Source organism: Mirounga leonina, unplaced genomic scaffold (genome assembly GCF_011800145.1).
Source record: "Mirounga leonina isolate KUSES-001 unplaced genomic scaffold, KU_Mleo_1.0 Mir_127, whole genome shotgun sequence".
Classification (NCBI taxonomy): Eukaryota; Metazoa; Chordata; class Mammalia; order Carnivora; family Phocidae; genus Mirounga; species Mirounga leonina.
Window position 1 is genome coordinate 12,458,442 of NW_023270316.1, and position 26,909 is coordinate 12,485,350.

A 26,909-nucleotide genomic window follows, 5' to 3' on the forward strand; every position below is an offset into this window, starting at 1 on the left:
CTATTTTTCCTGGGGATATAGATACCTATGCTTCTTTTTTATTACTAAGAGCTTTGCAGGTGCATATTTATGTACCATCTTGAAGTGTTTTTCTCAATACAACCATTTTTTCTGCTTGAACAAAAATTCCTTTTTTTAAAAACATTTATTTATTTTAGAGGGGGGGGGGCAGAGAGAGAGAGAATCTCAAGCAGACTCCACACTGAGCGCAGAGCCCAATGTGAGGCTCGATCCCACAACCCCAAGATCACGACCTGAGCCGAAATTAAGAGTTGGACACTTAACCAACTGAGCCACCTAGGCGCTCCCTCGAACAAAAATTGTTGTAAAATGTTGTAAGTACTTCATGCTTGATTCGTCCTATAGGTATTTATCTCAGGTATGAGACCCAGAGTAGTTCTACTTTGTCACTCCTACAAAAACAAGCAGCTGTTCTCAAACTTGTGCACAGCTCTGAATGCTGGGACTTGCTCCTGTGACCCATCAGGAGAAAGGGCCCAGGGTGGGCTTCCAAGATGCTTCATGCACAAGCTCATCATCGAACTGTGGAGACTGAATGAAGGGGAGGCTCAAAACCCAGAGTGAGAAACACATTGTGAGTCTCAAACCTTGCTGAAGACCTTCCCTACCCTTAGGATCAAGCCCTCATTTCTTAATTGAGGCCTGCAAGGCTTTTTTTTTCCTCACGACACATCTCCTTTCTCTCTGCTCACACCGATCCGACTAACAGTGACTTTCTTCTGGAATGCGTCAGGTTCTCATTTCCAGGTCAGAAGAAAAATCAGGTCCTGAGACACGCATTCTCTACCAACTTTGCCCACCCACTCTGCCTGGCTGAGTCCTCTTCATCTTTAGGATGCAGGCCGCTTCCCCCAGGAGTTTTCCCATCCCCCCAGCCTGGCTGTCTCCCCCCTGTGCTGTCCCATACCCTACGCCCTGGTGGGTCCTCACTGTCCAGCTCTGCCTAGGCTGAAAGCTCTCTGTATGTGTTTTGTTCTCCAGATCTCGGTGGGCCTCGACATGTTATACAAACACTTTAAACCTCGGGCTGGGATGGGTGTGATGGAAGATGGGAATGATCCCAATGAACGAAGTCTGGCGTGCAAGAGTAGCGACAAGAACCTACTAATTTTGCCTCTGCGATCCTTCTGCCCTCCGCTTACATAATGTGCCGCTGGTGGGGCAAACCAGTGGCTACAGTGATGAGCACTCGGTGGGCATTATCTCTCTTGCCAACAACTGAAAGAGGGCTAATCCTAAATCCTCTAGAGATATTCTAGTCCCACCTGTGCTTACAGCTGCTGGGTAACACTGGGCAAGTCTCACATTTTCGAACTCATTTCTCCTGCAAAGCAAAGAATACCACACACTCTGAGGTTGTAAAAATCCTCTGTTTCAGGGCAGCTGGCACACGGTAGGCTCCCAAATATTTGAATGAACTCCCCGCTCGACTCCGATATTAACACTGTAGTATGCTTTGCATATGGATGGAAATGATGACTACGTGGTCTTCGTTGGCCCTTGAATGATGTGAGGAGAGCACCAAGGGAAACAGGTGCACTGTGCTGATTGGGGCCAAGTTCCCAGAGTCATTCCAAACATCATCCAGACTGACAGGTGCCAGCATGGGTGTTCTAGGTGCAAGACATTGGACAGTAGCAAATGTCATGGGGAGGGGACAGCTTGAGGGGACATATGCGGCTGAATCAATAACCCAGGGTCTTTTGGGCCCTCATGCTTTCCTGCTAGTTTTGCTTTTCACCTTTTTTTTTTTTTTAAGCAAAAATCCTCTTTGGATTTCTTTCTGCTAGCAAAAACAGGTACGAATGTAGGTCTTCTATAAAAGTCAAGTGTCATAATGTGAACTTTCAGAAAGCGGGGAAGACTGTACCTTCAGGCCAAACTATTTTGAGGAGTTTTTATAACATACATATGAATCGTTTTCATATCGGCCTATTCTTGTTTTGTTTTCATATTTCTCTTGCTGTTTTTTAAAAATTTGGTGGATTTTTTTTCTTTTGGGGTGCCAAAATATTTATCTTACTATTTTAGACCTTATAAAATTACTTGATTAAATGTATGTCCAGGTTGGGTTTTTGTTGCCCATTTTGCATACATCTTGTCATACGTTATGGAGTTTTTTGGGCAGCCTCATTTTTTTTAAATGGCAAACAATAGTAGTCAACATTTCTTGGGCACTATGTGCAGACAGAGCATTACACACGCTATTGCATGAAGCTCACAGGCCTTAATCCTTCCAACAGTCCTATAATGTAGATTACTGTTGTTATTCCCATTCGACAGAGGAGACAACAGCCACAGAGAAACCAAGTAATCTGCCGAAGGTCACATCCACAGTCTGGCTCCAGAGCCCAGATGGCCAGCCACGCCACAAACCTGCCTCTCGCTGCCAACGTTTCATGGGCAGCCTGGATTAACTCAGTTTGATCCTTATAACAATACTAAAGAAGGTCTTATTTCCCCCATTTCTGGGATAAGAAAACTGAGGAATAACCAGCTTAAGTTACTATCTACCCAGCAGAGGGCCGAGCCGGGATTTGAACCCAAGCGAGTGGGAGCAAGGAGAAAGACCTGCCTCTTAACCCCCGGGCTATTCCGTCTCCTTCCACATAGCAAAATGCAAACAGCTGATGGGGGGGCAGGGCATGGTGAAGGGGGTCCCAGAAAGCTTCGGAGGGGCAGCAGTTCCCTCGAAGCCCAGGATGGACAGCCCCGGGCGGGGCTAGATGGCCAAGGAGGGCCATATGTGGGGAGGAGAGATTGGTAAACCCTGCACTCAGAGCAAGAAACAGACAAGATTAAACACGTTTACCATCTCAGAAGGAGCCAGGGCTCCTCTAAGGACCTTGTGATGTTCTGAAAGCCCTGGAAGCCGCTCCCAGGGATCTGAGTTTTGTGCGCCCTGGTTGCCGGTGGGAGTCCCAGCGGTGGCTCCTCTGGGGGATCAGGGGTCGGTGGGATTAGCTCTGAAGATCGCCTGCTGGGGCCGGGGTCTCACCCAGAGGGGCAGTGGCCTGGGGGGGAGGGGAGGGGCCTGAGCCACAGGAGTGGTGGCCAGGGACGTGCTGGAGAGAAAAGGAGACAGGCACCTCACTGCAGGCAGAGGACGGCAGACAATGTGCCAGCTTTTTAAATTGTGGTAAAATATACATCACACCACTTGCCGTGTGGCCATTTTTAAGTGTAGAGTCTAGTGGCATGAAGAGCGCTCCCATTGCTGAACTGTGTGTTCACACTCACTGAACGAGGACTCCCCATTTCGGGGCGTTCTCGCTGCAGAAAAAAGAGAGAAGGGAGGTTCAGGCCACCTGTCCCAGAACTCGGTTTGACAGCTTTCCCCGGCCTTGCCGTCACCACCAAAGATGCCAAGAACCCTTCCCGAAACTGGACTTTGGGGCGGAGATGACACGCTCAGCTGCCCCTTGCTGTTCAGCCTGGATTTTAGTTCTTGGTCAGAATGAACTTCTGTAGGACTTACTTGAGTCCTTGATTTGGTTTACAAACCTGGAAGGAATTCTTAGTATCTCCCACTCAGCTACCCAAAGTCACCCATGTGTGTCCAATGAGCATGAAGGACCTACAGCAGGCATCCCAGGAGCCCGTGAGTGAGCCCGCATGAAAGAAGTCATGTCCTCCTAAGAAGAGGTGTGAGATTTCTCTCCCCCCTCCCTCCCTCTCCCTCCCTCTCTCTCTCTCCCTCCCTCTCTCTCTCTCCCTTTCCTCTCTCCATACCTCTCTCTCTCCCTCTCTCATTCCCTCTCTCCCCTCCCTCTCTCCCCACACAGCAAAAGGGCAGCTGTGAGGGCGCCTGGGGGCGCAGTCGGTTAAGGGTCTGCCTTGGGCTCAGGTCATGATTTCAGGGTCCTGGGATCGAGCCCCGAGTCGGGCTCCCTGCTCGGCGGGGAGTCTGCTTCTTCCTCTCCCTCTGCCCCTTCCTCCCCGCCCCCCCACTTGTGTTTGCACCGCCCCTCTTGTTCTCTCAAATAAATAAAAGAAGGCAGCTGTCTGTAAGCCAGAAGGAGTGGACTCGCCAGAAGCCAGCCCTGACGGCATCTTGGTCTTGGACTTCCAGCCTCCAGAACTGTGAGAATATTAATTTCCGTTGTCTAAGCCACCAGGTCTGTGGTATTGGTTATGGCAGCCCACGCTGACTGATTTAGGGACCAACTGTCCCTGGGTGTCAGGCACGAAGGGAGTTCCGGGAATAGCGCCACATGATTGATGAGATTATGTATGGAAAGTGCTTGGGCTTCACCCTGCACGGCTTGCAGTGAGTGCTCTGTAAAGGCTGGCGATTGTTATTTCATCCCTCCAACAACTCCTTTGTAAGCACCTGCACTGTGCTAAATGTGTTTTAATATATATATAATAATACAATATATATTATTTAATATATAACATATATAAATAATATATAATTTAATATATTTAATAAATAGATAAACTTGTGACGTTTACAAGCCTTTATTTACCCAGACCAAATCATAGGGGTCTCGGTGTGACTGGGTTCATGTCAGAATAGGAGGACAAAGGTCAGGCAATGTTGGGCTCTGGGGCAGGTGGCCGTCAGGCACTTCTCTGAGCTGTCCCCCAGCAAAAGCCGCCAAACCAAGCAGTCACCTCCATTGCTTGCTGTTTCTAAAAAATGGGAACCTAAGAAGACTGGTAGCACCGGGGCCTGGTCAAATGTCCCCAGGTGTTTTGCCAAATGGCTCTGGCCAAGCCCAGCTGCCGGAACTTCCCTTTTGACTAAGCCTGGTCATGACCCACAGTTTGTCTGGAAGTGCCCCAGCTTGGCCACAAGATGGCGGACGAGAACATTCTTGGCAATCTGTGGTGCCAACAAAAGGCTTTTGTAAATGTCAGAAATGCTTACTATAAATTTTTCATGCATACACATCAGAGGGCCTCATCAGATACCAAGGGTCTATTTCTAGAAGCTTCTTTCTTGGGAATGGCACTAGCGGACTTCCATTCTGTCTGGGACTCAGGTACAAATTCTAGTTGGGGTCACTGTTCCTCAGGATGGCACCAGGCAGAGTGAGTAAGCAACTGGGGTTTTGTGAGTCGGGGAAAGAAACGTGGTTACGGAGCACTTCCTTCAAGCCCGAGTTTGCATGATTTTACATATATCCTTGTCCACTCTTTTATTCATTCAACAAATATTTATTAAGCTTCTACTGTTCTGCAGGCACTGATGTCATCCAGATAAGTAAATACATAACTAATGGCAGATGTTGACAAGTGCTATGAAGTAAGGGGAGAGAGACTGGGGAAGGCTGGTATTTTAAATGGAGCGGCCAAGGAGGGCCTCTCTGAGGAGGTGACATTTGAGCAGAGACCTGAATGGAGTGAGGAAGCAAGATAGCCAAATGCCTAGGGAAAGAACATTCCAGAACGGGCCCTAACAAGGGCGTATGTCCTCCGATGGGAATACAGTCGGTGTGTTTGAGAACAGCAAAGAGGCCCCTGTGTCTGGAGTGTGGTGAGCAAGGGACGAGGGAGGGGTGACCCAGATTGATCATGTGGGCCTTGTGGGCCACACTGTGGACTTATGCATGTCTGTAGGAGGCTCTCAGAACAGTGGTTTCTCAACCCTGGCTGATTTTTAGAATCACCTGAGAATGAAACCATTCTTTAATACCGTGCCTGGGCCCCGCTCTAACCCACTAGAATTGGAACTCTGGGGTTGCAGGCCGGGCATCCATTTTTTTCTCAATGCTCCCAGGGATTCTAATAAGCAACCAAGGTTAAAAACCACCAGCATCTGGTATCGTGTAACAGCACAATAGAAAGTAAAAACAGGCCAACACTACGATTAATGATAATATGTGCCCTTCTGGAACAACAACTTTAGATCTAGCAAGTGCGTGGAGATGTAGCGTGGGTCATCAAGACAACTGTTTAAAACTATGAACTGCCTCCCATCGACCCGAAGGAATCTTTCCTGGGGAAACTGCAAGTTCTAAGGCATCATGAGTCACTAGAAACTGCGATGACGGGCATCAGAAGCATGGGGCCGGAGCTACAACATGGTCCTCTTTCTGTTCCTGTGGACCTCTCATGGGTACATCTCACCTTCTCCAGCCAAGGTTTGCGTTCCTCCATGCTGTTGTTACAACAAGGGTAATGAGATGTTGGGGGTCACACCTCTGTCAACCACAAAACACCCCCCACATCCTTGCCCTTCCTCTGGGCCCTTTGCTCTCTGGATCTGTTCAAATCAGCCTGTGACCCCTGAGAATCTATGGAAAGGAGAATGTTAATTTATTTGAGCCAACATGTGCTGATTTTCCTCTGGTGGGGGGAGTGGGGATGTGTTAAGGGGTCTCCTAAGGAACATCCTCAGTGGTGTTTGGAAGCCCTGGTGCAGACATTTCTCATTTGTAGATCATTTTCTCAAGCAAGGTATGCCAGCCTAGGTCACCACACCTTTTCTTCTTCTCCTGTGTATCGCATCTGCGCAGAGCGACTCTGAGTATTATATACAAATGCCCTGCTTGGCCCTTATTTTGTCACAAAACAAAATGGGATGTGATTCCCTCCGGGCCTGAGTTGGGCTCCCCATCTTTGCCCTGGGAAGATTACCAACAGGTTAAAATAGTCCCTCCCTTTGCTGGAACTCCCTGCAGGCGTTCTCCTGTGCCCCTCGAGCCTCTCTTCTTGGCCATCCCCCTTCCTGATCCTCTCCTGTCACCGGGCCAACAACATCGGCCCAGGCCCACGAAGCCTTAGAGGTAGGCGGTGTTGACGTGTCCCATCTTCAGGCTGAAGGTTGAAATCCATGTGGATAAAAACCAAGTATCAGTTGGGTGTGGCATTTATCAGAGACTAAAGTGCACATGAAGCATCCGGACTGGTCTCTGAAATTTCTGTCTCCTTGCAAATAAATAAACAAACCACGAAGAAGGGTGGACCCTAAAGCAATGTGGTTTGGGCAGCAGAAACAGAAAACAGCACCTAGGGAGGTGTGAAAAGCAGTCAGGTAATCAATAGCCTGGCAAGACTGTGCGCAGAGAGGCCCGGCACCTACTACCTCAGCGTTACGTTTACAAGATGGCGGTGAAGGCCCCGGGTCGGCTTCTAGAGCTTTGCGTGCGTGAAATCTATCTACTGCCCACCTCGATCAAAATGTCTGTCCAAACCCAATCCACCGCCCTGAATACTCTGTACGAATATAGCGCATTTAAAAAAACTAGTTTTTTGTCTTTTATCAAATCAGTACATGCAAAGTCTAAAAGGCAAAGATCTCTACAAGACTTGTTTTGAAAAATAGCAATCCTCCGGTTTTCCTGCCCCGCCCGGTTCCCACTCCCTAGGGGCAACCACTTTGAACTCTTGCAACTAATTGTTGACCTCCAAATAGCCTGCTTATACAACCAGTGGTTGGCTTCTCAGTTTAAAGCTTTCTATGTTAACTTCCTACTGTAGAGAAGGAGAATTTGTTCTCGATGCACACCCTGCCGTTCACAGCAGCGACAAATGTGCACTTGCATGAGGGGGAGGATGGGGTCCCCATCCTCTCAGCACAGCCACGTGGTGATTTTAGTTAGATCAATATTCACTGGTACGTTGTTGTGCTCGAGTCGGTGTGATCTTCACATAAGCCACACCATACGCTGTGATTAGTTTTCCCCTTGGTGCACGATGATAACCCTGGCTTGTTGGCCCTGGAGTTAATCATTCCTTTTCAAGGTTGCTTATTTTTCTACAGATCCTCACAAATTCAACCTCCAGATCTCCCTCGGCTTAGTAAATCTCCTCTCGATGTGACCAAATACATGACACGTCCTAGCAATTTCATCATCTTCAAGAGGTTTCTTCTGGAACCTACTGAGGGATTTGTTAAACAGAAAAACACAGGCCCAGGGCGGAGTCACTTGCCCCCAGGACAGCAAGCCAAGACTTAAAGGCAGTTTCAACCTCTGCAGGAGTAGAATCTTAAGCCAATTAATCTGGAATTTTCTGGTTAGCACCTATGAGGTGATCTGCACCTGGACCCTCTCCATCCCCCAAAGGAAGATGGGGTCTTCCTCATCTGCATGATGAGACATCCCCCCCCCAGCCCTTTCCACAAAGGAAGTCCACCTTGCCAAAAATAATCCTTTCCTTTCTTGAGCTAATAACTTCTTGCCGCCCTCCCCTTCCTATAAAAACCTTCCATTTTGTATGCCCCCTTGGGGCACCCCACCCCTCCTGGCCGGGTGGACTGCTGCCTGATTCTGAATCACTTAAAGCCAATTAGATCTTCACATTTACTCAGTTGAATTTTGGGTTTGGTTTTTTTTTTTTTTTAGCAGATTACAATCTGGAGGCCAAAAAGATCCTTGTAAAATGATCTTCAAATCCCCATCACTTCTTGCCTTTGTGACCTCCCCTAGCCTGTATTTCATGCCCCTTTCTCCCTTAGTTACTCCTGGTTTTGGTCGGGCACGTTTCTATAGGTTGATTCCTGAGAAGTGGACATGGGGGGTAAATTGTTCTTGGGTTTTGCATGTCTAGGTTTTTATCCTGTCTCCCATTTGCTTCACATTTGGCCGGGTGTAGAGTTCCAGTCGGGAGCTATTTTCCCTGGGAATTCTGAGACCATCCCCATTGTCTCTGAGCTTTTCAGTGTCACTACTGAAAAGCCCAAGCCATTCTGATTATTGATCTTTCCTAGGAAAACGTTCTCTCTAGAGGCTTGTAGGATCATCTCTTGGCTTCTGGGAATTTGAAACTTCATGGTGACGGATGTTGGTGTGAGTCCATTTTTTTTTTTTAATTTTAATTCCAGTTAACATACAGTGTTATATTAGTTTTGGGTGTACAATATAGTGATTCAACACTTCCATACATCACCCAGTGCTCATCTCAACAAATGCATTCCTTAATCCCCATCACCTATTTCAGCCATTGGCCCAGGCATGAGTCTATTTTTATCTGTTGAGCTGGATTCTCTGTGGCCCTTTCCATCTGGGAACTCCTCTCCTTTGATTCTGGGACATTTTCATGAATTTAAAAAAATCCTTGCGGGGCGCCTGGGTGGCTCAGTTGGTTAAGCGACTGCCTTCGGCTCAGGTCATGATCCTGGAGTCCCTGGATCGAGTCCCGCATCGGGCTCCCTGCTCGGCAGGGAGTCTGCTTCTCCCTGTGACCCTCCCCCCTCTCATGTGCTCTCTCTCATTCTCTCTCTCAAATAAATAAATAAATCTTTAAAAAAAAAAAAAAACTCCTTGGGCCCTGGGTGGCTCAGTCGGTTAAGCGACTGCCTTTGGCTCAGGTATGATCTCGGGGTCTTGGGATGGAGCCCCGCATCAGGCTCCCTGCTCGGTGGGGTGTCTGCTTCTCTCTCTGCCGCTCCCCCTTCTTCCCCCATCAAACCCACCCCTGCTGGCACTCCCTCTCTCTCTCTCTCTCTCAAATAAAATCTTTAAAAAAAATTTTTAATTAAAAAATAAAAATTAAAAACTTAAAAAATCATCTTCCCTCCATTCTCTAGAACTCCTGGGTATTTAGATGTTCCTCTTCTTTGACCAGACTTGAATTGTTTTATTCTTTCTCCCCTACTTTTTTTGTTGTTGTTGTTTGTTTTGTTTTTGAGAAATCCTTGATTTATTTTCCAAACTCTCTAATGTATTTTTTTTTAATTTCTGCCCTCCTGTCTTTAATCCAAAAGGTATTTCTAATTACCTGACTCGTTATTTATGGTCACATCCAGCTATTTCAGGCTGATTGTTCTGCCCTCCTGACTTCTAGACCACCACTACGGGTATTCTGAAGTCTTCTTCCCCTGCGTTGTCTCTATTCCCTCTAAGCCGTTTTTTTCTGAGTCGCTTGTTTCTTAGTCTGTTTTTCAAATGGCACATTTCCTCAGATAAATTATGATTCTTGGCTGTCTACTCCGATTTAAGAGGAGGGGTCTAAAGAGCTGGTTGGAAGCTCTGTGCACATGACCGTGGTCTACAGATAGGGAAATCTGGATGAACCATTTTATTGCAGAAACCCAGAAGGTGGCCTTTTTAGATCCAGACGGGAGTGGGGAAGCTCCAGGAGGAGGAGGAGGGGTGGGTGGGGGGAGGGGGGAGCTTACATTCATGCGGAAAACCTTCCTTTACACCCACCTGTTGTTTGTTAACCAGCACCTTAGCCCCAGTTGTGTCAGCTGTCTCCTGAACCTGTGACCCTTGGTTTTACCCTCTCCAGAGATGAAGCCGCCATTGAGATGGGGGGGGTGGAAGCACCCAGCTGTGTGGGGGGCGGGGAGGTTAATGATCGAATTCCTACCTGCTGCCCCACCTTCACGCCTGCTTCCTAAGGTGCTGGGGCTGCTGATTCCTCAGCTGTGTGTGTGTGCGTGCAAACGTGTGTATATGTATGCATGCAATTCGAGTTCTGTCGCTTCCCTACTACTGGCTTGGGATCCAGTTTTCTGAAGTCGGCTAAGTTACCATTCATCTATCTGCTGTTCGGCTTCCAAAACTGTCAATATTGTCTTCTCTCCAATTCTTGTGAGTTTATACAGTTAAAAATATATATTTCACCATCTTTACTGTCATTTAGTGAGTTTAAGGAGGGAGTAGATGTAAATATTTGTGCTCAGTCCTCATTTCTATCCAGAAGTCCTAATTGCAGCCTTCTTTTTAATGAATATGCTTTCTGTCTCTATTCTTTCTAGCAGTCTGTTCATAGTGCATGGGAAAGCTGCCTCCTCCCCCAGGTGTGGTTCCCTGACCTGTTTTCCCCAAACCCAAAGCCGCCTGGCAGGTCAGCGTGCCATGCGCGCTCCTCCCACGGGACGTCCAGCCACGAGCCTGTTTGCGGCGTCCACTCAGGGCAGACCTGATGGGGCTGAGACCCCAGGGGTCTGGGAAGAGTGGAAGTGTCCCCCATCGACATCCTGACACTGAGAACCAGTCAGCCTCAAGTTCTGATCTGGCCATCTTGCATCCAAGAAAGTGGTTTTCTGATTTGTTTTGTGTTCAGTTATTTTCCATCTGCTTAGTCGGTTAGAAACAAGAAACAAAAAACAAAAGGAAAACCTGGTGGTGCACTTGCCTTCGGCTGCAAGTCACAGAAATCCCAACCTAAACCTACTTAGGTAACGTGGACTCGGTTGGGCCATGGGTTCAAGCCCCATGTGGGGCTCCACTTAAAAAATACAAAATAAAATCTTAAAAAAACATTGGATGGGTGGCAATGGGACCAGGACAGAAAGAAGAGTTTGAGGTAATTGAGAAATCAAGAAAGAGAGCAACTTGAAGAAAGTGAACCCAGAAGGAGGACCAGTGGAGGAGACCAGGGGTCATGGGAATCTGGAGGGAGAGAAAAGCCCACTTGAGGCACCATATCGGTTGGGCCCTGTTGTGGGTTGAGCTCCAAACCCTCCAAAAACATATGTTGAAATCCTAACCCCTTATATCTGTGGATGTGACCTTATTGGACACAGGGTCTTTGCAGATGTCCTTAAATTAAGATGAAGTCACACTGGAGTAGGGTGGGCCCTTAATCCAATATGACTGGTGTCCTTAGAAGAAGAGACAGAGACACAAGAGCGGTGCCAGCCCTGTGAAGAGGGAGCAGAGATCGGAGCGATGCATCTGCAAGCCAAGGACTGCTAGTAACACCGGAAGCTGAGAGAAATGCCTGGAGGAGTCTCCCTAGAGCCTCCGGAGAGAGCATGGCCCTGTTGGCAGCCAACACCTTGATTCTAGAGTCCTAAACTCCAGATTGTAAGAGAACAAATTTCTGTCATTTTAAGCTGCTCCATCTTGGGTATTTGTCACAGCGGCCCTGGGCAACTAGAATAGGCCCCCAGCAGAAAAGAGATGGCCCACTCAAAGAGGGGACATGAGGAGGGGCTCTAGGAGCCATAGCAGGTGCGGGTAAAGCTGGAGGAATCAACACAGCACCATTAAGCACCTGGGTCTAATAAAGACCTCACCAGTGCCAGACTTCAGGGGCAAAAGGAGGGAGCCGTTACTGAAAGCCAGAAAGATCACCTCAGCTGTAGGGGATGCAGCCAACCAAGGCAGTCCGGAAGGGGGAGTTCTGGACTTCCTTCTCCTCCCGCCTTTCCTTGGCTGAATCCAACCAGAAGCCAGAGCGAGGGAGACGTTGATACCGTCCCTATAGACCAGCGTCCCGGGACAGAGAGCGGAGAGGAGATGGGTGGAGACCGGATCTGGAAGGGCCTGTGGAAACTATCCCTGGAAAAAACAGGAAATATGGTTTCAGCTAGAATGTTCTTAGAGAACCAGTCCATGCACTTGAAGCTTTTTTCAAAGGTAAGTTGTCAAAGAAAGCCAGTGAGCATGATAATAAGGGATGTCAGCCACATTTCTGTATGTCTCTTTATGTAGAATTCTTCAGATTACAGCAGGTCTGGTTCTCTAAATTATCAAAAGACCTGGGCCGGGGGGGGGGGGGGGGTGGAATACTGAGGCAGAGGATTGAAACCAGAGCTCATCATCAGGGCTGACTTTGATGTTAGTGCCTTTCTCCCGCTTGTCTTCATAACTCCTCATGAGCCATATTTCTTCCGGAGAAATGTGCTCATCCGGTTTTCTCATCCCTGCCAACCAGCTGATGGTAACTTGCTTCTTGGTTTCTCCAGCTGGAATGGGGCTTAAGGAGCCATAAGAATGGGGTGGGGGTGGTTTGGTGCTGGGAGACCATGCCTCAGATCCCACCTGGCTTTGCCTGGGTTTTGTTCCTGCCCCTGGAAAAGGTTGTTATGCCACCAGTAGCTTGTTCTTAACAACTAACGACTACTTTACGTTTCAGATTTAGGCTAGCATGTTATCATGGAAATCATTTGGGCACTTTATTATGGCAGAAAAGGCAGGACTTTTAATATCTAAATGAATTAATGAGAACTGAAAAATACACCTTTGAATAAAGCAAATAAGAAAATTCCAGTTAAAAACGGGATTATTGTGCCTTCCATCAGTTTCAGTCTATGACCCAAACATTTCCAAGGACAGAGGACTCAGAATTATCTTAATGGTTCTGATAAGGAACAAAACCATCCATTACTATCTCTTCCTGCATGAGCAGGGCTTTCATCCTCATTAAATTGTAAAAATGATGAAGTAGTGGCCTCCATGAGAAATGTAAAATGTTTTCAATTAAAAGATACATTTAGGGAGAGGACTTTATTTATAGGTGATCATTACCATATTAGTCAAATTAATGTACCCATGTCAGATAGGCACCCAATAAATCGTATTTCCATATTATAAGAATTATTTAAGCGTCCTCACCATACATATTTGCACATACGAAAATGGTTAGAACTGGGATTTTTCTGACCATATGAGATGAAAGATCACTGCTGCAAAAAAGAAATAGTTATAATCACAATCACTACCGTGTGTTGAGTTCTTACCATGCTTGACCCACATGCATGAATTCACTTACCTTTAGGAAAGCCCTATGGGGTGTGTTCTATTTTAATGACAGACCACGTTTTGGCCACTGTGCTTTTCATCCTAAGGTTTAAAAGGGTTTTCTTTTCATTTATTTAAAATAAAATCCAAGATTTGATTTTAAGAAGTCCCATAGTTCAAGTGTAAATGGATAAAGACCTGGATTACAAGATTGACCATGAGAACATAGAAAAGGGAAACACTCACCAATGAAGCTGTAGACTCTCTTGAAATTGATATGTATAATTAACATGCTCCATATAAAATACAAGTTTTTGTTTGATTGATTGACTTTGAGAACTAGATTAATTCTAGAGGTTACTGGACAAATAAGCATGCAAGAGTACCAGGAAAACTCTAACCAAGAGGAGCATTGAGGAAGGACTCCCTTACAAAGTGATGTCAACAACTGGGGAAGGGTCAGAGATTTTACCCTACCTATAAGCTAACAAGTTAGCCTCCCACAGTTTCATGGGATGGTAGAAGACACAAGACTCCTGGCTAAAGCAGAGTGTCAGCATTATCAACCTTTTCCTGTGTGGGTTCCTATGCCCTAGCTGCCACAGGTGACACAGAGAGCCAGGTGGGTTGCATGACAGGGAAGAAACCCTGAACTTAGGCAGCCCAGATCTTTTATAATGATGGAAGTATGCCTGCCCTTTGCTTCCAGGAGAAATGATCTCTGTCATCCACGGCTCTTTGCTATTCGTATATCCTCGAAAGATAGCCCAGAACAAAGGCATCTTCAGCTCAAAAGATGTGCAAAACTGCAAGAAACCCAGAGACAATTGTCTCCCAACAGATAGCACAACATATTACACAAGCTTTATAATTAAAACAGGGACTATGGGCCATGAAAAGACAAACAGATGGAATAAAATATAAACACCAAAATGGACCCAAATTATGTGGGAATTTAGAATTTGATAAAGGTGTCATAGCGAATCATTGGGAGAAAACATGGACTTTTAACAAATGGTGATAAGAAAATAAGGTCATTACTTGGGAAAAAAATTAAGTTGGCTCCATATGTCACAATGTACTCAGATGAAGCAAGGATTGAAATAATTAAAAAATGAAACTATGTGGAATCGATGGTGGAATATTGCATCAAAATAATAATTTTATACCCTACCTCTGAGAAACAGTGGAAGAACTTAGCTTTATCTGCAATTTTCTGGGTTGTTTTAAAGGGCTAATAAATGTAGAAGGAATTATAGAACATTGCATTTTGAATCATCATTGTAATGATTGATTAAAGCTAAAATTATCAATAGATGGTCAAACCATTGGAAAAAAGTTTGAGGAGTGTGGTCAGATAATAGAATAGAATTATTATGAAATCCCCTGACTTGGACTAATTGTACCATGGGTAAGAGAATGTCTTTGCTCTTACGAGATATTATGAGTGAGAGAGAGGGACAGAGGAAGGAGAGTGAGGGAGAGAAAGAAAGAAGAAAATTAGAGCAAGAAAGCAATGTGTAAAAATGACTAATTTGGTGAACTCAGATGAAGGGTATATGGAGTTTATTGTACTTTATTGTGGTCTTATAACTTTTCTGATGTCTGAGGGTTTTTTTCAGAATAAAAAGTTTAAATTTAAAAGAGAAAACGTAAGCATTGGAAATGGTTTTTTTTAAGATTTTATTTATTTACTTATTTGAAGAGAGAGATAGAGTGGAGGGAAGGGCAGAGGGAGAGAGAGAATCTCAAGCAGACTCCCAGCTGAGCATGGAGCCTGACATGGGGCTCAATCTCACGACCCTAAGATCATGACCTGAGCCAAAATCAAGAGTTGGATGCTGGGACGCCTGGGTGGCTCAGTCGGTTAAGCGGCTGCCTTCGGCCTGGGTCATGGTCCCAGGGCCCTGGGATCGAGTCCCGCATCAGGCTCCTTGCTCAGCAGGGAGCCTGCTTCTCCCTCTCTCTCCCTCTGCTTGTGAATAAATAAAATCTTAACCAAAAAAAAAAAAAAAAGAGTTGGATGCTCAGTCTTCTGAGTCACCCAGGCGCCCTAAGCACTGAAAATGTTTAAACCAAAATTTAACAAGCATGCTTTGGAAAGGCAGATGTGGAAGAATTTTCCAATTCATTTGATTATACGGCACATTTTTCTGGATATCTACTCCACTGTTCTAGACACAGAATCACGATGAAGTAAGATATTGTAGCAGTAAGCTATCCGCTTGCCCTCCCCCATGAACTGGTATGATTCCTCCTAGGGTCCTCACTCCCTGTTAACTCGTAAAATCAGTATCATTTCAAGGCCAGGTATTGTGTGGCTTGGTACAAGAGCTATTTTCTTAAATGTCTGTACCTCTGATATGTTTTTCTTCCTTTACCTATTTATTCCAAAGATTTCTTAAATTCCAATTTATTTTGTCTGAAAGCTCCAATCAAGCACACTTCTCTATTTAATAGTGTGGCGGCTGTGCCCCCTGTTAATGGGGCTTCAGTTCACGTCAGGTCAGGAGCAGAACCAGCCCATGCTGGACAGTTGGTGCTCAGCTCAGGAGAGGGCATGCAGTGGAGTCGAGGGTAGGCTCTGGGAGACGGAACCTGGCCTTGGGCAGTAGGGACGCAGCTACAAGCTTGGGCTTTCAAGAGCAGGCTTTGGGGCCCTTCAAGACTGGGGACAAGGCAAGATCCAGGTCTTGGAAAAAGAAGGCCTGGGGACAAAAGAACTCAGGGTCAGAGTGGGGACAAGATGGGAGCTCAAGTGCTAAAATGCTCATACCAAACAGAACGTTGGCCTCAAAAAAGAAACACAGACACCCCTTCCTTGAGAAGGAAGTGGGGGTCAGTGTAGGGTGAGCTGCAAGATTCATGTTATCACACACAAGCTCTTGAGCTCACAACTCCTTCAGCTGTTTGGTTACCCTTGATCTTTGCCTTCACTGTCCTTCATTCACACCCACCCGCACCCCGACTTCCCCATAGGCCAGTCACTTAGAACTGTGTAGACTCAGCATAAGGGTATCCTCTGTGACTACAGGTGCGTTGAATGATCATTTTGGCTGGATGGGAATGACTGACTGTTAAAATCAATACCCAGTTGGGGCGCCTGGGTGGCTCAGTCGTTAAGCGTCTGCCTTCAGCTCAGGTCATGATCCCAGGGTCCTGGGATCGAGTCCCACATCGGGTTCCCTGCTCGGCAGGAAGCCTGCTTCTCCCTCTCCCACTCCCCCTGCTTGTGTTCCTGCTCTCGCTATCTCTCTCTCTGTCAAATAAATAAATAAAAATTAAAAAAAAAATCAATACCCAGTTGATGTTGAAGACAAATATCAAAGACTAAACTCAGCAAAGTCTGAACTCATGGGCTACAGGAATAAATCTGAAATATCGCCAGAAAGTATTTAATTGTTACTGCAATGGTATCATGAAAAAACTTAGAAGTCAGTTTTTACATTTAACGTTTTGATGTAGAGACAGTAATTTCTCTTGTGATCACTAAACCACTTTAGGGTATTAGTCACTCGCTATCAACTGAACTCAGTGGGGATGTGAGATTTTTTTTGGCTTAGCTTTGCCAGGGCAAGGACGGATGTTGCAAATGTTGTCAATGTGGGGTCTCGGATGGGGGGGCCACCAAATGTGGGGTGACCCTATCGGGTGGAGGCCAGGGGCAAGGGCAATGGAAGAATTCACCCAAGGCAGAACAGAGGAGATATAAGGTTGTTGACTATCACTATGCTGATCAGAGTTAATGATAACTTAGATGCTTGGGATGGGCGTGCCCGAGAAAAGACGAAGTTGGCTCCTTGACCTTGCACGGGCACACCTGACAGCACAGCTGAATCATGGATTGTGGCCCCAGGCCGAGACCACAGCTAAGCGTCCTAGCAGCCTTTTTTTTTTTTTTTTTTAAAGATTTTATTTATTTATTCATGAGAGACAGAGAGAGAGAGAGAGAGAGGCAGAGGGAGAAGCAGGCTCCCCACTGAGCAGGGAGCCCGATGCGGGGCTCGATCCCAGGACCCTGGGATCATGACCTGAGCCGAAGGCAGACGCTGAACTGACTGAGCCACCCAGGCGCCCCGCGTCCTAGCAGCCTTATCTGCCAGGTGCTCTTCAAGAAAGCTTTCCTGGTCTTCCTGCTGAAGATTTGGGAAGGTTGAGGCTGCCAGTTAGGCCCTTCAGCCAACTTTAGCAAGTGGCTTCAGCCTGAGTGATGAATTAACTAAACCTTTCTTTATCTATCGATCATGCATTGTTTCCTAGAAAGACTCAGAACCAACCAAGCCCTCTTGCCCAAACTCCCCGCCCCCCACTACCTCTGAACATCTGGTAACATCTGTAGCCGGCACCATTGGGTCTGCACATAATCAAGTGTTATAGACCACACTGCTTCCCTTTTACTGGTTAACTGCCCTAAAAATTCCTTTAAAAATCATGGGGCCAGGCAGAAACCTCGGAGTTGGTTTTTGGGCAAGAGTCTGCCTTCTCAGGGCGCCTGGGTGGTTCATCATGATCCCAGAGTCCTGGGATCGAGTCCCACATGGGGTTCCCTGCTCAGCGGGGAGCCTGCTTCTCCCTCTCCTCCCCGTTCGCTCGTGCTTTCTCTTGCTATCTCTTGTCTCTCTCTCAAATAAATAAATAAAATCTTAAAAAAAAAAAAAAAAAAAAGAGTCTGCCTTCTCCCGCAGGTGGCCGGCCTCTGGAACAAAGCTCATACTCCTTTCTAATCAAAACTCGTCTCTTGAGTATTGGCTTTTCCAGGGACAGCAGCCGAACCTGGGTTTTGGGTAGCCAGGTGAGGAACAACAGGATTCAGAGCATATGCCAAGGTGACTGCCAGGGCTCACCCCGGCGGGGGGCAGGGATGGATGGCTCAGACCCCACAGCTTGACGCGTTTGTTCTCTCTGTAGGGACCTGCGGAGGCAGAAGCTGTCCCTCATCCACACACTGTGGGAGCGATGCCAACACGGAGCTGGCCATCAATCCATTTCTGTTGAAGAGGGGAATGAGCGAACAAAAGAGCAGGAATGAGCAGGAGACTGTAGCAAGGTCAGCATTTAATTTAAGGTAAGACCAGCAGTTATCTGCCCCAAGGACATCAGGTCATGACCCGTCTAGAGGCAGAGGCTTTGACCTTATGATTTAATCGAGATCTTTTTCACAACCTCTGACAGCTTTGCTAGAAACCCACTGTAGGGGCCTGGGCCGCGGAGGGCATGTTTCAGAAACTGCAGGACGCCCACTCCACCAGAGTGCCCTGGAAGGAACAGCAGGACAGGGGCGGTGTTTCCAGAGCCTTCCTCGGAGGGAGGGGGAAGGAAGGCTTGTGATGCTCTGCCTCCCGCGGCAGCCCCAGCGTCAGCCCTTTCTGAAATTGCTGGCTGAATGGCTCTGACTCACCACCTGACTCGTTCTTGCTCTTATTTTCCATTATAGAAACCTTATCTTGTGCGTCAAGATCGGAGATAAAAACGTGAGAATCTAAGAGGGTGGGGCAGGGAGGGGGTTGGGCTGTGTGGGAGGAAGGAAAGGAGGACAGAAGCCCTTATAAATCCCGCCCCCCCCACCCCCCACCCCTGGGTGTCTCTAGCCAGGAACAAGGCTCTATTCCCTCCCTGTGGCTGCTGGTGGCCCAGGGAGGAGAGAAACTCATCCCAAGGGGGAGCTGCTCCCACATCCCGGGGCCATCCCACAGGCTTGATGGCTACTGGGTTCTGGCTCAGTCCCCTAAACCAGCTCCCGAGTCCCTGACTCCTGACTCAGGGGTGGCTTTTGTAAGGGCAAATACAAATACAAAATAAGAAGTTTCATTCTCCCAGTGAAAAGGAAGGGGAAAAAAGACTCCCCACCTTTCCTTTTTCTTTCAGGATTCCTTTCTTCATCCTTCTCAAATGGTCATAAATCTTTTTTATGGGCCACAGAAACCACTTGCCAGTCTCACAACTCAGGATTGTGTCCTCAAAGACCTGGGGGCCATCTCTTTGTCTGTAATCATCAAGGAAGGTAACACCCCGTTTCCCCAGGGGGGGATGCACCTAAGTTTCACCTGACTCCACCTTTCGAAACCTGCTTAATGTAAACGACTTATCCACTTAGCTATGAAGAGAGATGCTTTCTGTCTTTGCAACCCTTCTGGCTGCTGGCCTGTGATGCTCATCACATTCCGGTTTAATGTGGTTCCGTAATAAACCTGTTTTCTTTCTCTCCTACCTTCGTGGAGGGGCTTTGGGGGTCAGGAGTCAATTTTGTTTTTATTATATTCCCCATACTTTGTCCAGCATCAGCGACATGATTTTCACATTAAAGACAAGTAGGGAGACACGAAATCCTATTGACCCAACAAAGGTGGTCCAGACCCAGCCTTCTGCAGCTTCTCTCCCAGATTCCTAACCATTGATATTCCCCTTGTGGGCTCTTATCTGAACAGAACACACTCCATGAGCATCAGAATATTGAACCCAAAGCTATGGGGACAGAATTTTGGAAGTGACCTGAGAGAGCTAGTGAGAGCTGGTGATGGTCCATCTCCAACCTGAGGGGCCAGGGAACAACCCAGTGTGGTGACAGTCCTCTGAACTGCATCACTCCAGGGTGACTTCAGATCCCTTGTTCAGTCCTGGGTTTGTGCCCTGCCCTGGGGTGTGGCTGTCCGCTCAGCAATTAAGGAGTCCCTCCCACCACACAGGACATAATTATCCGCTTCAAGATACTCCCCTCCCAGAACTGCCGGGGATCCTTACCCTGAATCACACCCCAGAACTCGCATGAATTGGAGCTGCATAAGCTTTAACCAGCATCTTCTCTAGAGATGCAGAGTCATCTGGGAAGGCTCTGCAGGCATATCACACCTTAATCAGGTCGCCTTTTGCAGTTGGCCACCAAGACCCCGTACTTGGAGATGGAGTTTTAGAAGGAGAAGGGGAGGGCTGAAGAAAGATTGATTAAGGAAGAAGTTATTTTAGGGCTGGGCATGTAAGCAGGTGCATGGGCAGGGAGAGGCATCTCAGGACATTCATGGACAGCTCGGAAGCCAGCCTGCGGGGCAAGTCAGTCCTGTAGGCGGTCAGATCACTGCCTCTAGCAACCAGTCCAGGGAGCGAGACAACAACCACTTGAGCAGTTGGGCAAAAATGGTCAGGACTTGACAAAGAGCTGCAAGCTTCCCTTTTGGACCCTCTTCCAACTTAGCACCAATCCGAGAAAACCAAATGTGCACCCTAATCCATCATCCCGATGGATAGGACACCCCGATTCTAGTTAGCCCGCCTCCAGCCTCCCCAGGCCAGCAGCCTCCAATCAGGGCACCCCCGGAACCTTCCCTTTGAGCTTCCCGTCTCTGCCAAACCCAAGTGCTAGTGTCCAGCTCCCTTGCTCCAGCCAGCGCTGCATGAGTAGTCTCCACTGTTCTGGTTTGGTTGGTCTTCATTTATTTCCATAGAGGTAAGACCAACTTCTCTTGTCTCGGGAGAGAGAAGATGCCGTCCAGCCTGGCGGATGGGGGGCCTGGGGCGGGGGTGCGGAGTGACAGGGCAATGTCCTTCCTTCCTGCCAAGGTGAGTCTGTATGACATGTCCAGGGGGCCAGAGATGATTTTTAGGATGGAGCAAAGTGAGTGGTCGCCACGGGCAGAGGCTTATGAAAGACGTCATGGCATGTGTCACCTGTCAGCTTCCAGAATCCCGACACTGCCTTACCTGACAGGCCTGCCAAGCGTCCCAGCCCGCCCTCCCCCGACGAGGAGAGGGTCTGACAGGAGCCTGGGGTGGCTTTCACATGTTCTGGAAGCACCTACCCCACAGGGATACTCCAGTTACTCCGGCCTCAGACCTGGGGGGGTCATTTTGGTGCTGCATGGGAAGGGACGCACTGGCCCGTCTCCTTTGGAAAGCAAACAGAGGTCCCACCAGAGGTCATCCTGGAAGCAGGAGGAAACCACGATGGACGACCCTCACAGCATCAGCAGAACTCTGCTTGGCAAGCCCTTGGGGGAATCTGATGCCTGGTGAGACGGATGACCAGATACAAACCACAGGCTGCCTCTTCTCTGCCACCCACCCTTCAGACAAAGGCTGAGTCAGCTTCCCTACAGAAACAGTGACTCAGACCCCGCGGGATAGAGCTGCAGACACTTTCTCCAGCTCTTCCTTCGTGAAATGGAAGAACTTTCCATGAAAATATTCAGAGGAGGTGACCCTTGCCCTCATCCTTTATGCTAAAGCCTTTGGGAAGAGACTCCCATTTCCTTAAAAGTGATTCTTGCACATTATGAGAGAGTGTGAGCTCAGCCATGTCGGATGTTCCGGGGATTAGAAAGACACACACCAGACCAGGCCCCCAAATGTGTGTACCTATCAGAGATTAGATTGGGCTAGACGTCCTGGCTAACGCCAGTATTGTTCTTCTCTTGTTTGTTCTTGGTACTGCCCACAAAAGTCCTGGAGGCCTTACAGAATTAAGGCCCCGCATGAAAGGAAAGACATCCACAAAGCAGATGCCAACAAACATCTATGTGGCTGGAACCACTGCGTACCAGCGATGTTTCGATTTCATCTTGTCATCAAAATGTAGCCAAAAATGGATTGAGGGCCATCCCAGTTGGCTGGTGACAGCAGTGATGTCTGTTTGGTCTGAGAACGTTCTCGAAATGACACCCATGTGAATACTTAACCCGGCGAATGCCCTGGATGCCACTTTGCAGACCTTTCTTGACTTAGGAGAAATGTTTTCAAAAGTCCCTCCGAGGAGACGTGTGGAGCATTATTATCAAACTCGCTGTCTCTCTCATTCTGTTCCAAGCCCCTTTTGGTACAAGTACAATGTTGAAGCTATTATCAGCCCGGGAGACTTTCTCAGCCTGGCTCATTTGTCACTGTCTGTCACACGCTGGAATTCTTTCACTTCCTGTTCCATTCTTGTGCTTACGCATCTTAATGCTCCCTGTCTATCACTGAACCTTATTTTAGCCAATACAGGTTTGCGGTGGAATTAAAACTCCATCAGGAGGAAAGACAACACTGTCTCGAGCTTACCACCGGAGGCTGCTAAGCATTCAGATCCTGGGGTTCTCTTAGAGGCTCTCGGGCAAGGGGTGAGCCTCCTCTGACCTGGACACGAGCGCCCCTGGAGCCCACATCCGTCTAATGATACGAAGATGCTCTGATAAGAACAATTTACCAACTGAAGGGCAGTGGGTCGAGAATAGTTTTTTTTTATTATAATGAGGCAGTGTACAGCTTTTTCTTAAGAACAAATGGTAACTCCCAGGCTAGGTCATATTCTTTCCTCATTTGGTCTGGAAATGTCAGAGAGCCTGAATGATTAATGGAAGATCTCGGGAAAGGCTCGGGGCTCAGCCAGCGCTTCACCATGTACTGCGGGGAGAGAGTTATAACCAATCTTGGCCTCAGCTTTGCCAACTTGCTTGCTCTTAGTCATTTTGCAGAATACAGTACAATTTCCAAAGTGAATGAAGGGGATGCTTCCGGGGTTGGGACAGACCCAGCAGATACAAAGCAGTGGCCAGTTCTAGATCAACCCAAGAGAGGGCTGAGTGCTAACTGTCTACACTGTGCAAAAGCCATCGACGTCAGACTTTTCTACCAAAACGGTTTCTTGAGATCAATTTCTTGCATCACTAAGCATCATACAAAAAATTCTTTTTAGGCTTCCCCTGGCAACAAGCACGTGTCCATCACACGGATACTTGCACATGGCTCTGCCAGAGTTATTCATGGGACCCTGAGCCCCTCTGCCTCAGCCCCATCAGGAGCAGAGCACACCCACGGACTCCTGTCTCTGCCTTCAGTTTTACTCGCTCCCCTATGAGCACAGGGCAATGCTTTCCCTTTGCTGCCTTTGCACCCAGAGTGTAAAGCATACAGAATACCAAGTCCTTCTGGGGGCACCTGGGTGGCTCAGTCGGTTAAGCGTCTGCCTTTGGCTCAAGTCATGATCTCAGGGTCCTGAGATCGAGCCCCGCATCGGGCTCTCCACTCAGTGGTGAGTCTGCTTCTCCCTCTCCCACTCCCTCTGTGATCTCCCGCTTTCTCTCTTTCTCAAATAAATAAATAAAATCTTAAAAAAGAAAAAGAATATCAAGTCCTTCCATTCAAGGACCCGTTTTGGTGGTGGAATCCCCATTCATCAGTGTCACAACTCCAAATTACGTAGTCCCCGGACCTCGCCTGCCATTATTTTTGAAGACTTTCTCCATGTTTGAGCCCTGCACTTCTCCCTGGACTTTGCTATCGCTGTGACGACTAGCGTGCAAGACTTCCTTAGCTACAGACTGTCCCCGTCCAGCCTTGGGTATCACCCGACCCAATACACTGGAGCTCCTAGACCCCCGGTCCTCGTCTGCCCAACATCACCGCCTCCTGGCTTCTGGCCTCAGCGTGACCAAGGGGAGGAGGAGCTCCCGGGCCAGGCCAGGCATGAGGTTGCCTCAGAGCCATTGTCGGCATCTCCAAGAGGGGACCTCACAAAGCAGGCAATCATGACCGCTGTCTCCCAAGCTCAGTGGTTCTCCAAGTGTGGTCCCTGGATCAGCGGCAGCATCTGAGAACGAGTTAAAACGCACAGCTGGGAATTCTCCCCGGAGCCACTGCTCTTCCTCTTCCCCTAAGCGGCCTGAGGTGACTTCTGAAAATGGTTCGCTATTCGCTTGACCCAGAAAACCCTACACAATCATGTAAATCAAGAGGCTCAGATCTTCGTGTTCACTTTAAGAACGCACGTGAAACTGCCCAGGCCATCAAGGGTATGCGTATCTGAAAAGCCACCAAGTACCTGAAAGACATCACTTTACAGAAGCAGGGTGTGCCATTCCATCGCTACAATGGTGGAGCTGGTTGGTGTGCCCAGGCCGAACAGTGGCGGTGGACACAGGGTCGGTGGCCCACGAAGAGTGCTGAATTTTTACTGCACATGCTCAAAAATGCAGAGAGTAATGCTGAACTTAAGGGTTTAGATGCTGATTCTCTGGTCACTGAGCACATCCAGGTGAACAAGCCCCCAAAATGCAGCGTAGAATGTACAGGGCTCGTGGTCGGATTAACCCATACATGAGCTCTCCCTGCCACACTGAGATGATCCTTACTGAAAGAGCAGATTGTTCCCAAACCAGAAGAGGAGGTTGCACAGAAGAAAAAGATAGCCCAGAAGAAACTGAAGAAACAAAAACTTAGGGCCCGGGAGTAAATTCTGCACAGAATAAATGCAAATGCAAATGCAAATAAAATAAATAAATCAATAAAACGCACAGCTGTACTCAATCAAACTCTGGGCGTGAGGCCAGAAATGGGTGCTTTCACAAGCCCTGCAGGTGATTTTGATGCACGCAGGTGAAGTGGGCCGCGGGCGGGGGCGGGAGATTCAAGGAAGGCTCTGCCGACATATTGTGCCCTTTACACGCCCCCTTGTGATCCAGACGGTCGCCTGGAGGGTTCAGAGCCCTCAGCTGGCCCACGGGGCTGCCAGGCCATGACCTTAGCCCTGGATTTCTGGACTGCAGCAGGAAGTCACCCCAGATACCCAGCCAACCAAGGACAACGGGCCAAGATTTCCTGAAACGAGACAAAGGGGATGCAGCGCACCCAGCCTGCGTCACCACCACCTCCCAGCACCCCCACCACCCTGGCTGGAAGGCCACCGTGCTGTTCTGCTCCAGGAAACGCATCCTGTGTCACAGTGGCCCCAAAGGCCCACCCGAGGCCGACCGTGGCTGAGCAAGGCTGACCTGGGAAATCCAGGATTGGAGGTAAGTTCCCCAATTTTGAGTTTTATGCATCCAGTAATCACTGAAGAGGGGCATATTGCCTTGCCCCTAAAAAAACAAAACAAAACCAAAACAAAACATAGCATGAGCGCTCCAAGACACTTGGGAAGATGAAGGTTAGACTAAATCCCCGTGTCAAGTTAATAATGAGGTATTTTACATTTATTAGCTTTTTACGTACCAGGCATTATGCTGGGAGTTTCTTAACTCGGAACAACTGCGTGTGAAAAATACATGTTACTGGAGGGATGTCGGGCATGGAGGGGATTGTGCTGGTCTCTGAACACCCGGGTTTGGGTCTCGGTTCTGCCACTAACCGCAAACTCAGCGTGAAAGAGGAGATACGGGGTGCTGGATCCCTGGGCTTTTTCAGATCAGTACATGAGAAAATGCCTAAGAGGTGCTCAAGAAGTAAGTTTGGATTATAAATGGCCACTCCCATTTTACACATAAGGAACGGGAAGTTTAGAGAGGGGCTCAATGCCGGCTGCACGGTATAATCGCCCGCAGGGCTTTTTTTTTTTTTTTTAGATTTTTTTAATTCTTATGTTAATCCCATACATTACATCATTAGTTTTAGATGAAGTGTCCCATGATTCATTGTTTGTGCATAACACCCAGTGGTCCATGCAGAATGTGCCCTCCTCAATACCCACCACCAGGCTAACCCATCCTCCCACCCCCCTCCCCTCTAGAACCCTGTTTGTTTTTCAGAGTCCATCGTCTCTCATGGTTCGTCTACCCCTCCGATTTCCCCCACTTCATTCTTCCCCTCCTGCTACCTTCTTCTTCTTCTTTTTTTTTCTTAACATATATTGCATTATTTGTTTCAGAGGTACAGATCTGAGATTCAACAGTCTTGCACAATTCACAGCGCTTACCAGACACATACCCTCCCCAGTGTCTATCACCCAGTCACCCCATCCCTCCCACCCCACGCCCCACTCCAGCAACCCTCAGTTTGTTTCCTGAGATTAAGAATTCTTCATATCAGTGAGGTCATATGATACATGTCTTTCTCTGTTTGACTTACTTCACTCAACATAATACCCTCCAGTTCCATCCACGTCGTTGCAAATGGCAAGATCTCATTCCTTTTGATGGCTGCATAATATTCCATTGTATATATGGACCACATCTTCTTTATCCATTCATCTGTCGATGGACATCTTGGCTCTTTCCACAGTTTGGCTATTGTGGACATTGCTGCCCGCAGGGCTTTTTAAAAACCCAGTAATCCGCACGCCCAGCCCGCAGAGCAAGCAGATTGAAGCCCGTGGGTTAAAGGAATGGCCCGAGGTGCCACTGACGCCGGCAGGTGGCAGGGCTGGGCTGGGCGCCCAGATGTGCTGATGCTGAAAGCCACGCTCTGGCCCAAGAGCCGGCTCATGGAGGCTCAAGTGCAGGCGACACCTCGAGTCCCAGGGCAGATGTGGCGTGAGGATGCTGGTGTCTACTGGGCGTCCCTAGGACAACACTCACTTGTCCCGCTAGGGCTGGTATTTTGCCAGCAGACCAGTTTGGAGTCTGTCTTAGGGCTGATCTCAGAGAAAGCAACCCTTTGGGAACAGAGCAGACAATCGCACAGAGAAGCTAAAGGTTTCCTTCTGATTAAAGGGAATTACTCTGCCACTAGGAAAAAAACCCAGTTGCCTCCGGACACATAAGCTTCACGAGGCACGTTCATACTTACTTCCCAGCTCCGTCACTTCCTAGCTGAGCATCTTTGGGCAAGTTACTTAAC

General features: G+C 47.9%; 1 long non-coding RNA gene across 1 annotated transcript; it reads left to right on the top strand.

Moving 5' to 3' along the window:
* The first annotated feature begins 12,179 nt into the window (after positions 1-12,179).
* Positions 12,180-19,477, top strand: LOC118009124. The gene is made up of 4 exons (XR_004678821.1): positions 12,180-12,287; positions 18,300-18,456; positions 18,826-18,862; positions 19,257-19,477. It is a non-coding gene; the product is annotated as an uncharacterized LOC118009124 (long non-coding RNA).
* The last annotated feature ends 7,432 nt before the right edge of the window (positions 19,478-26,909 follow it).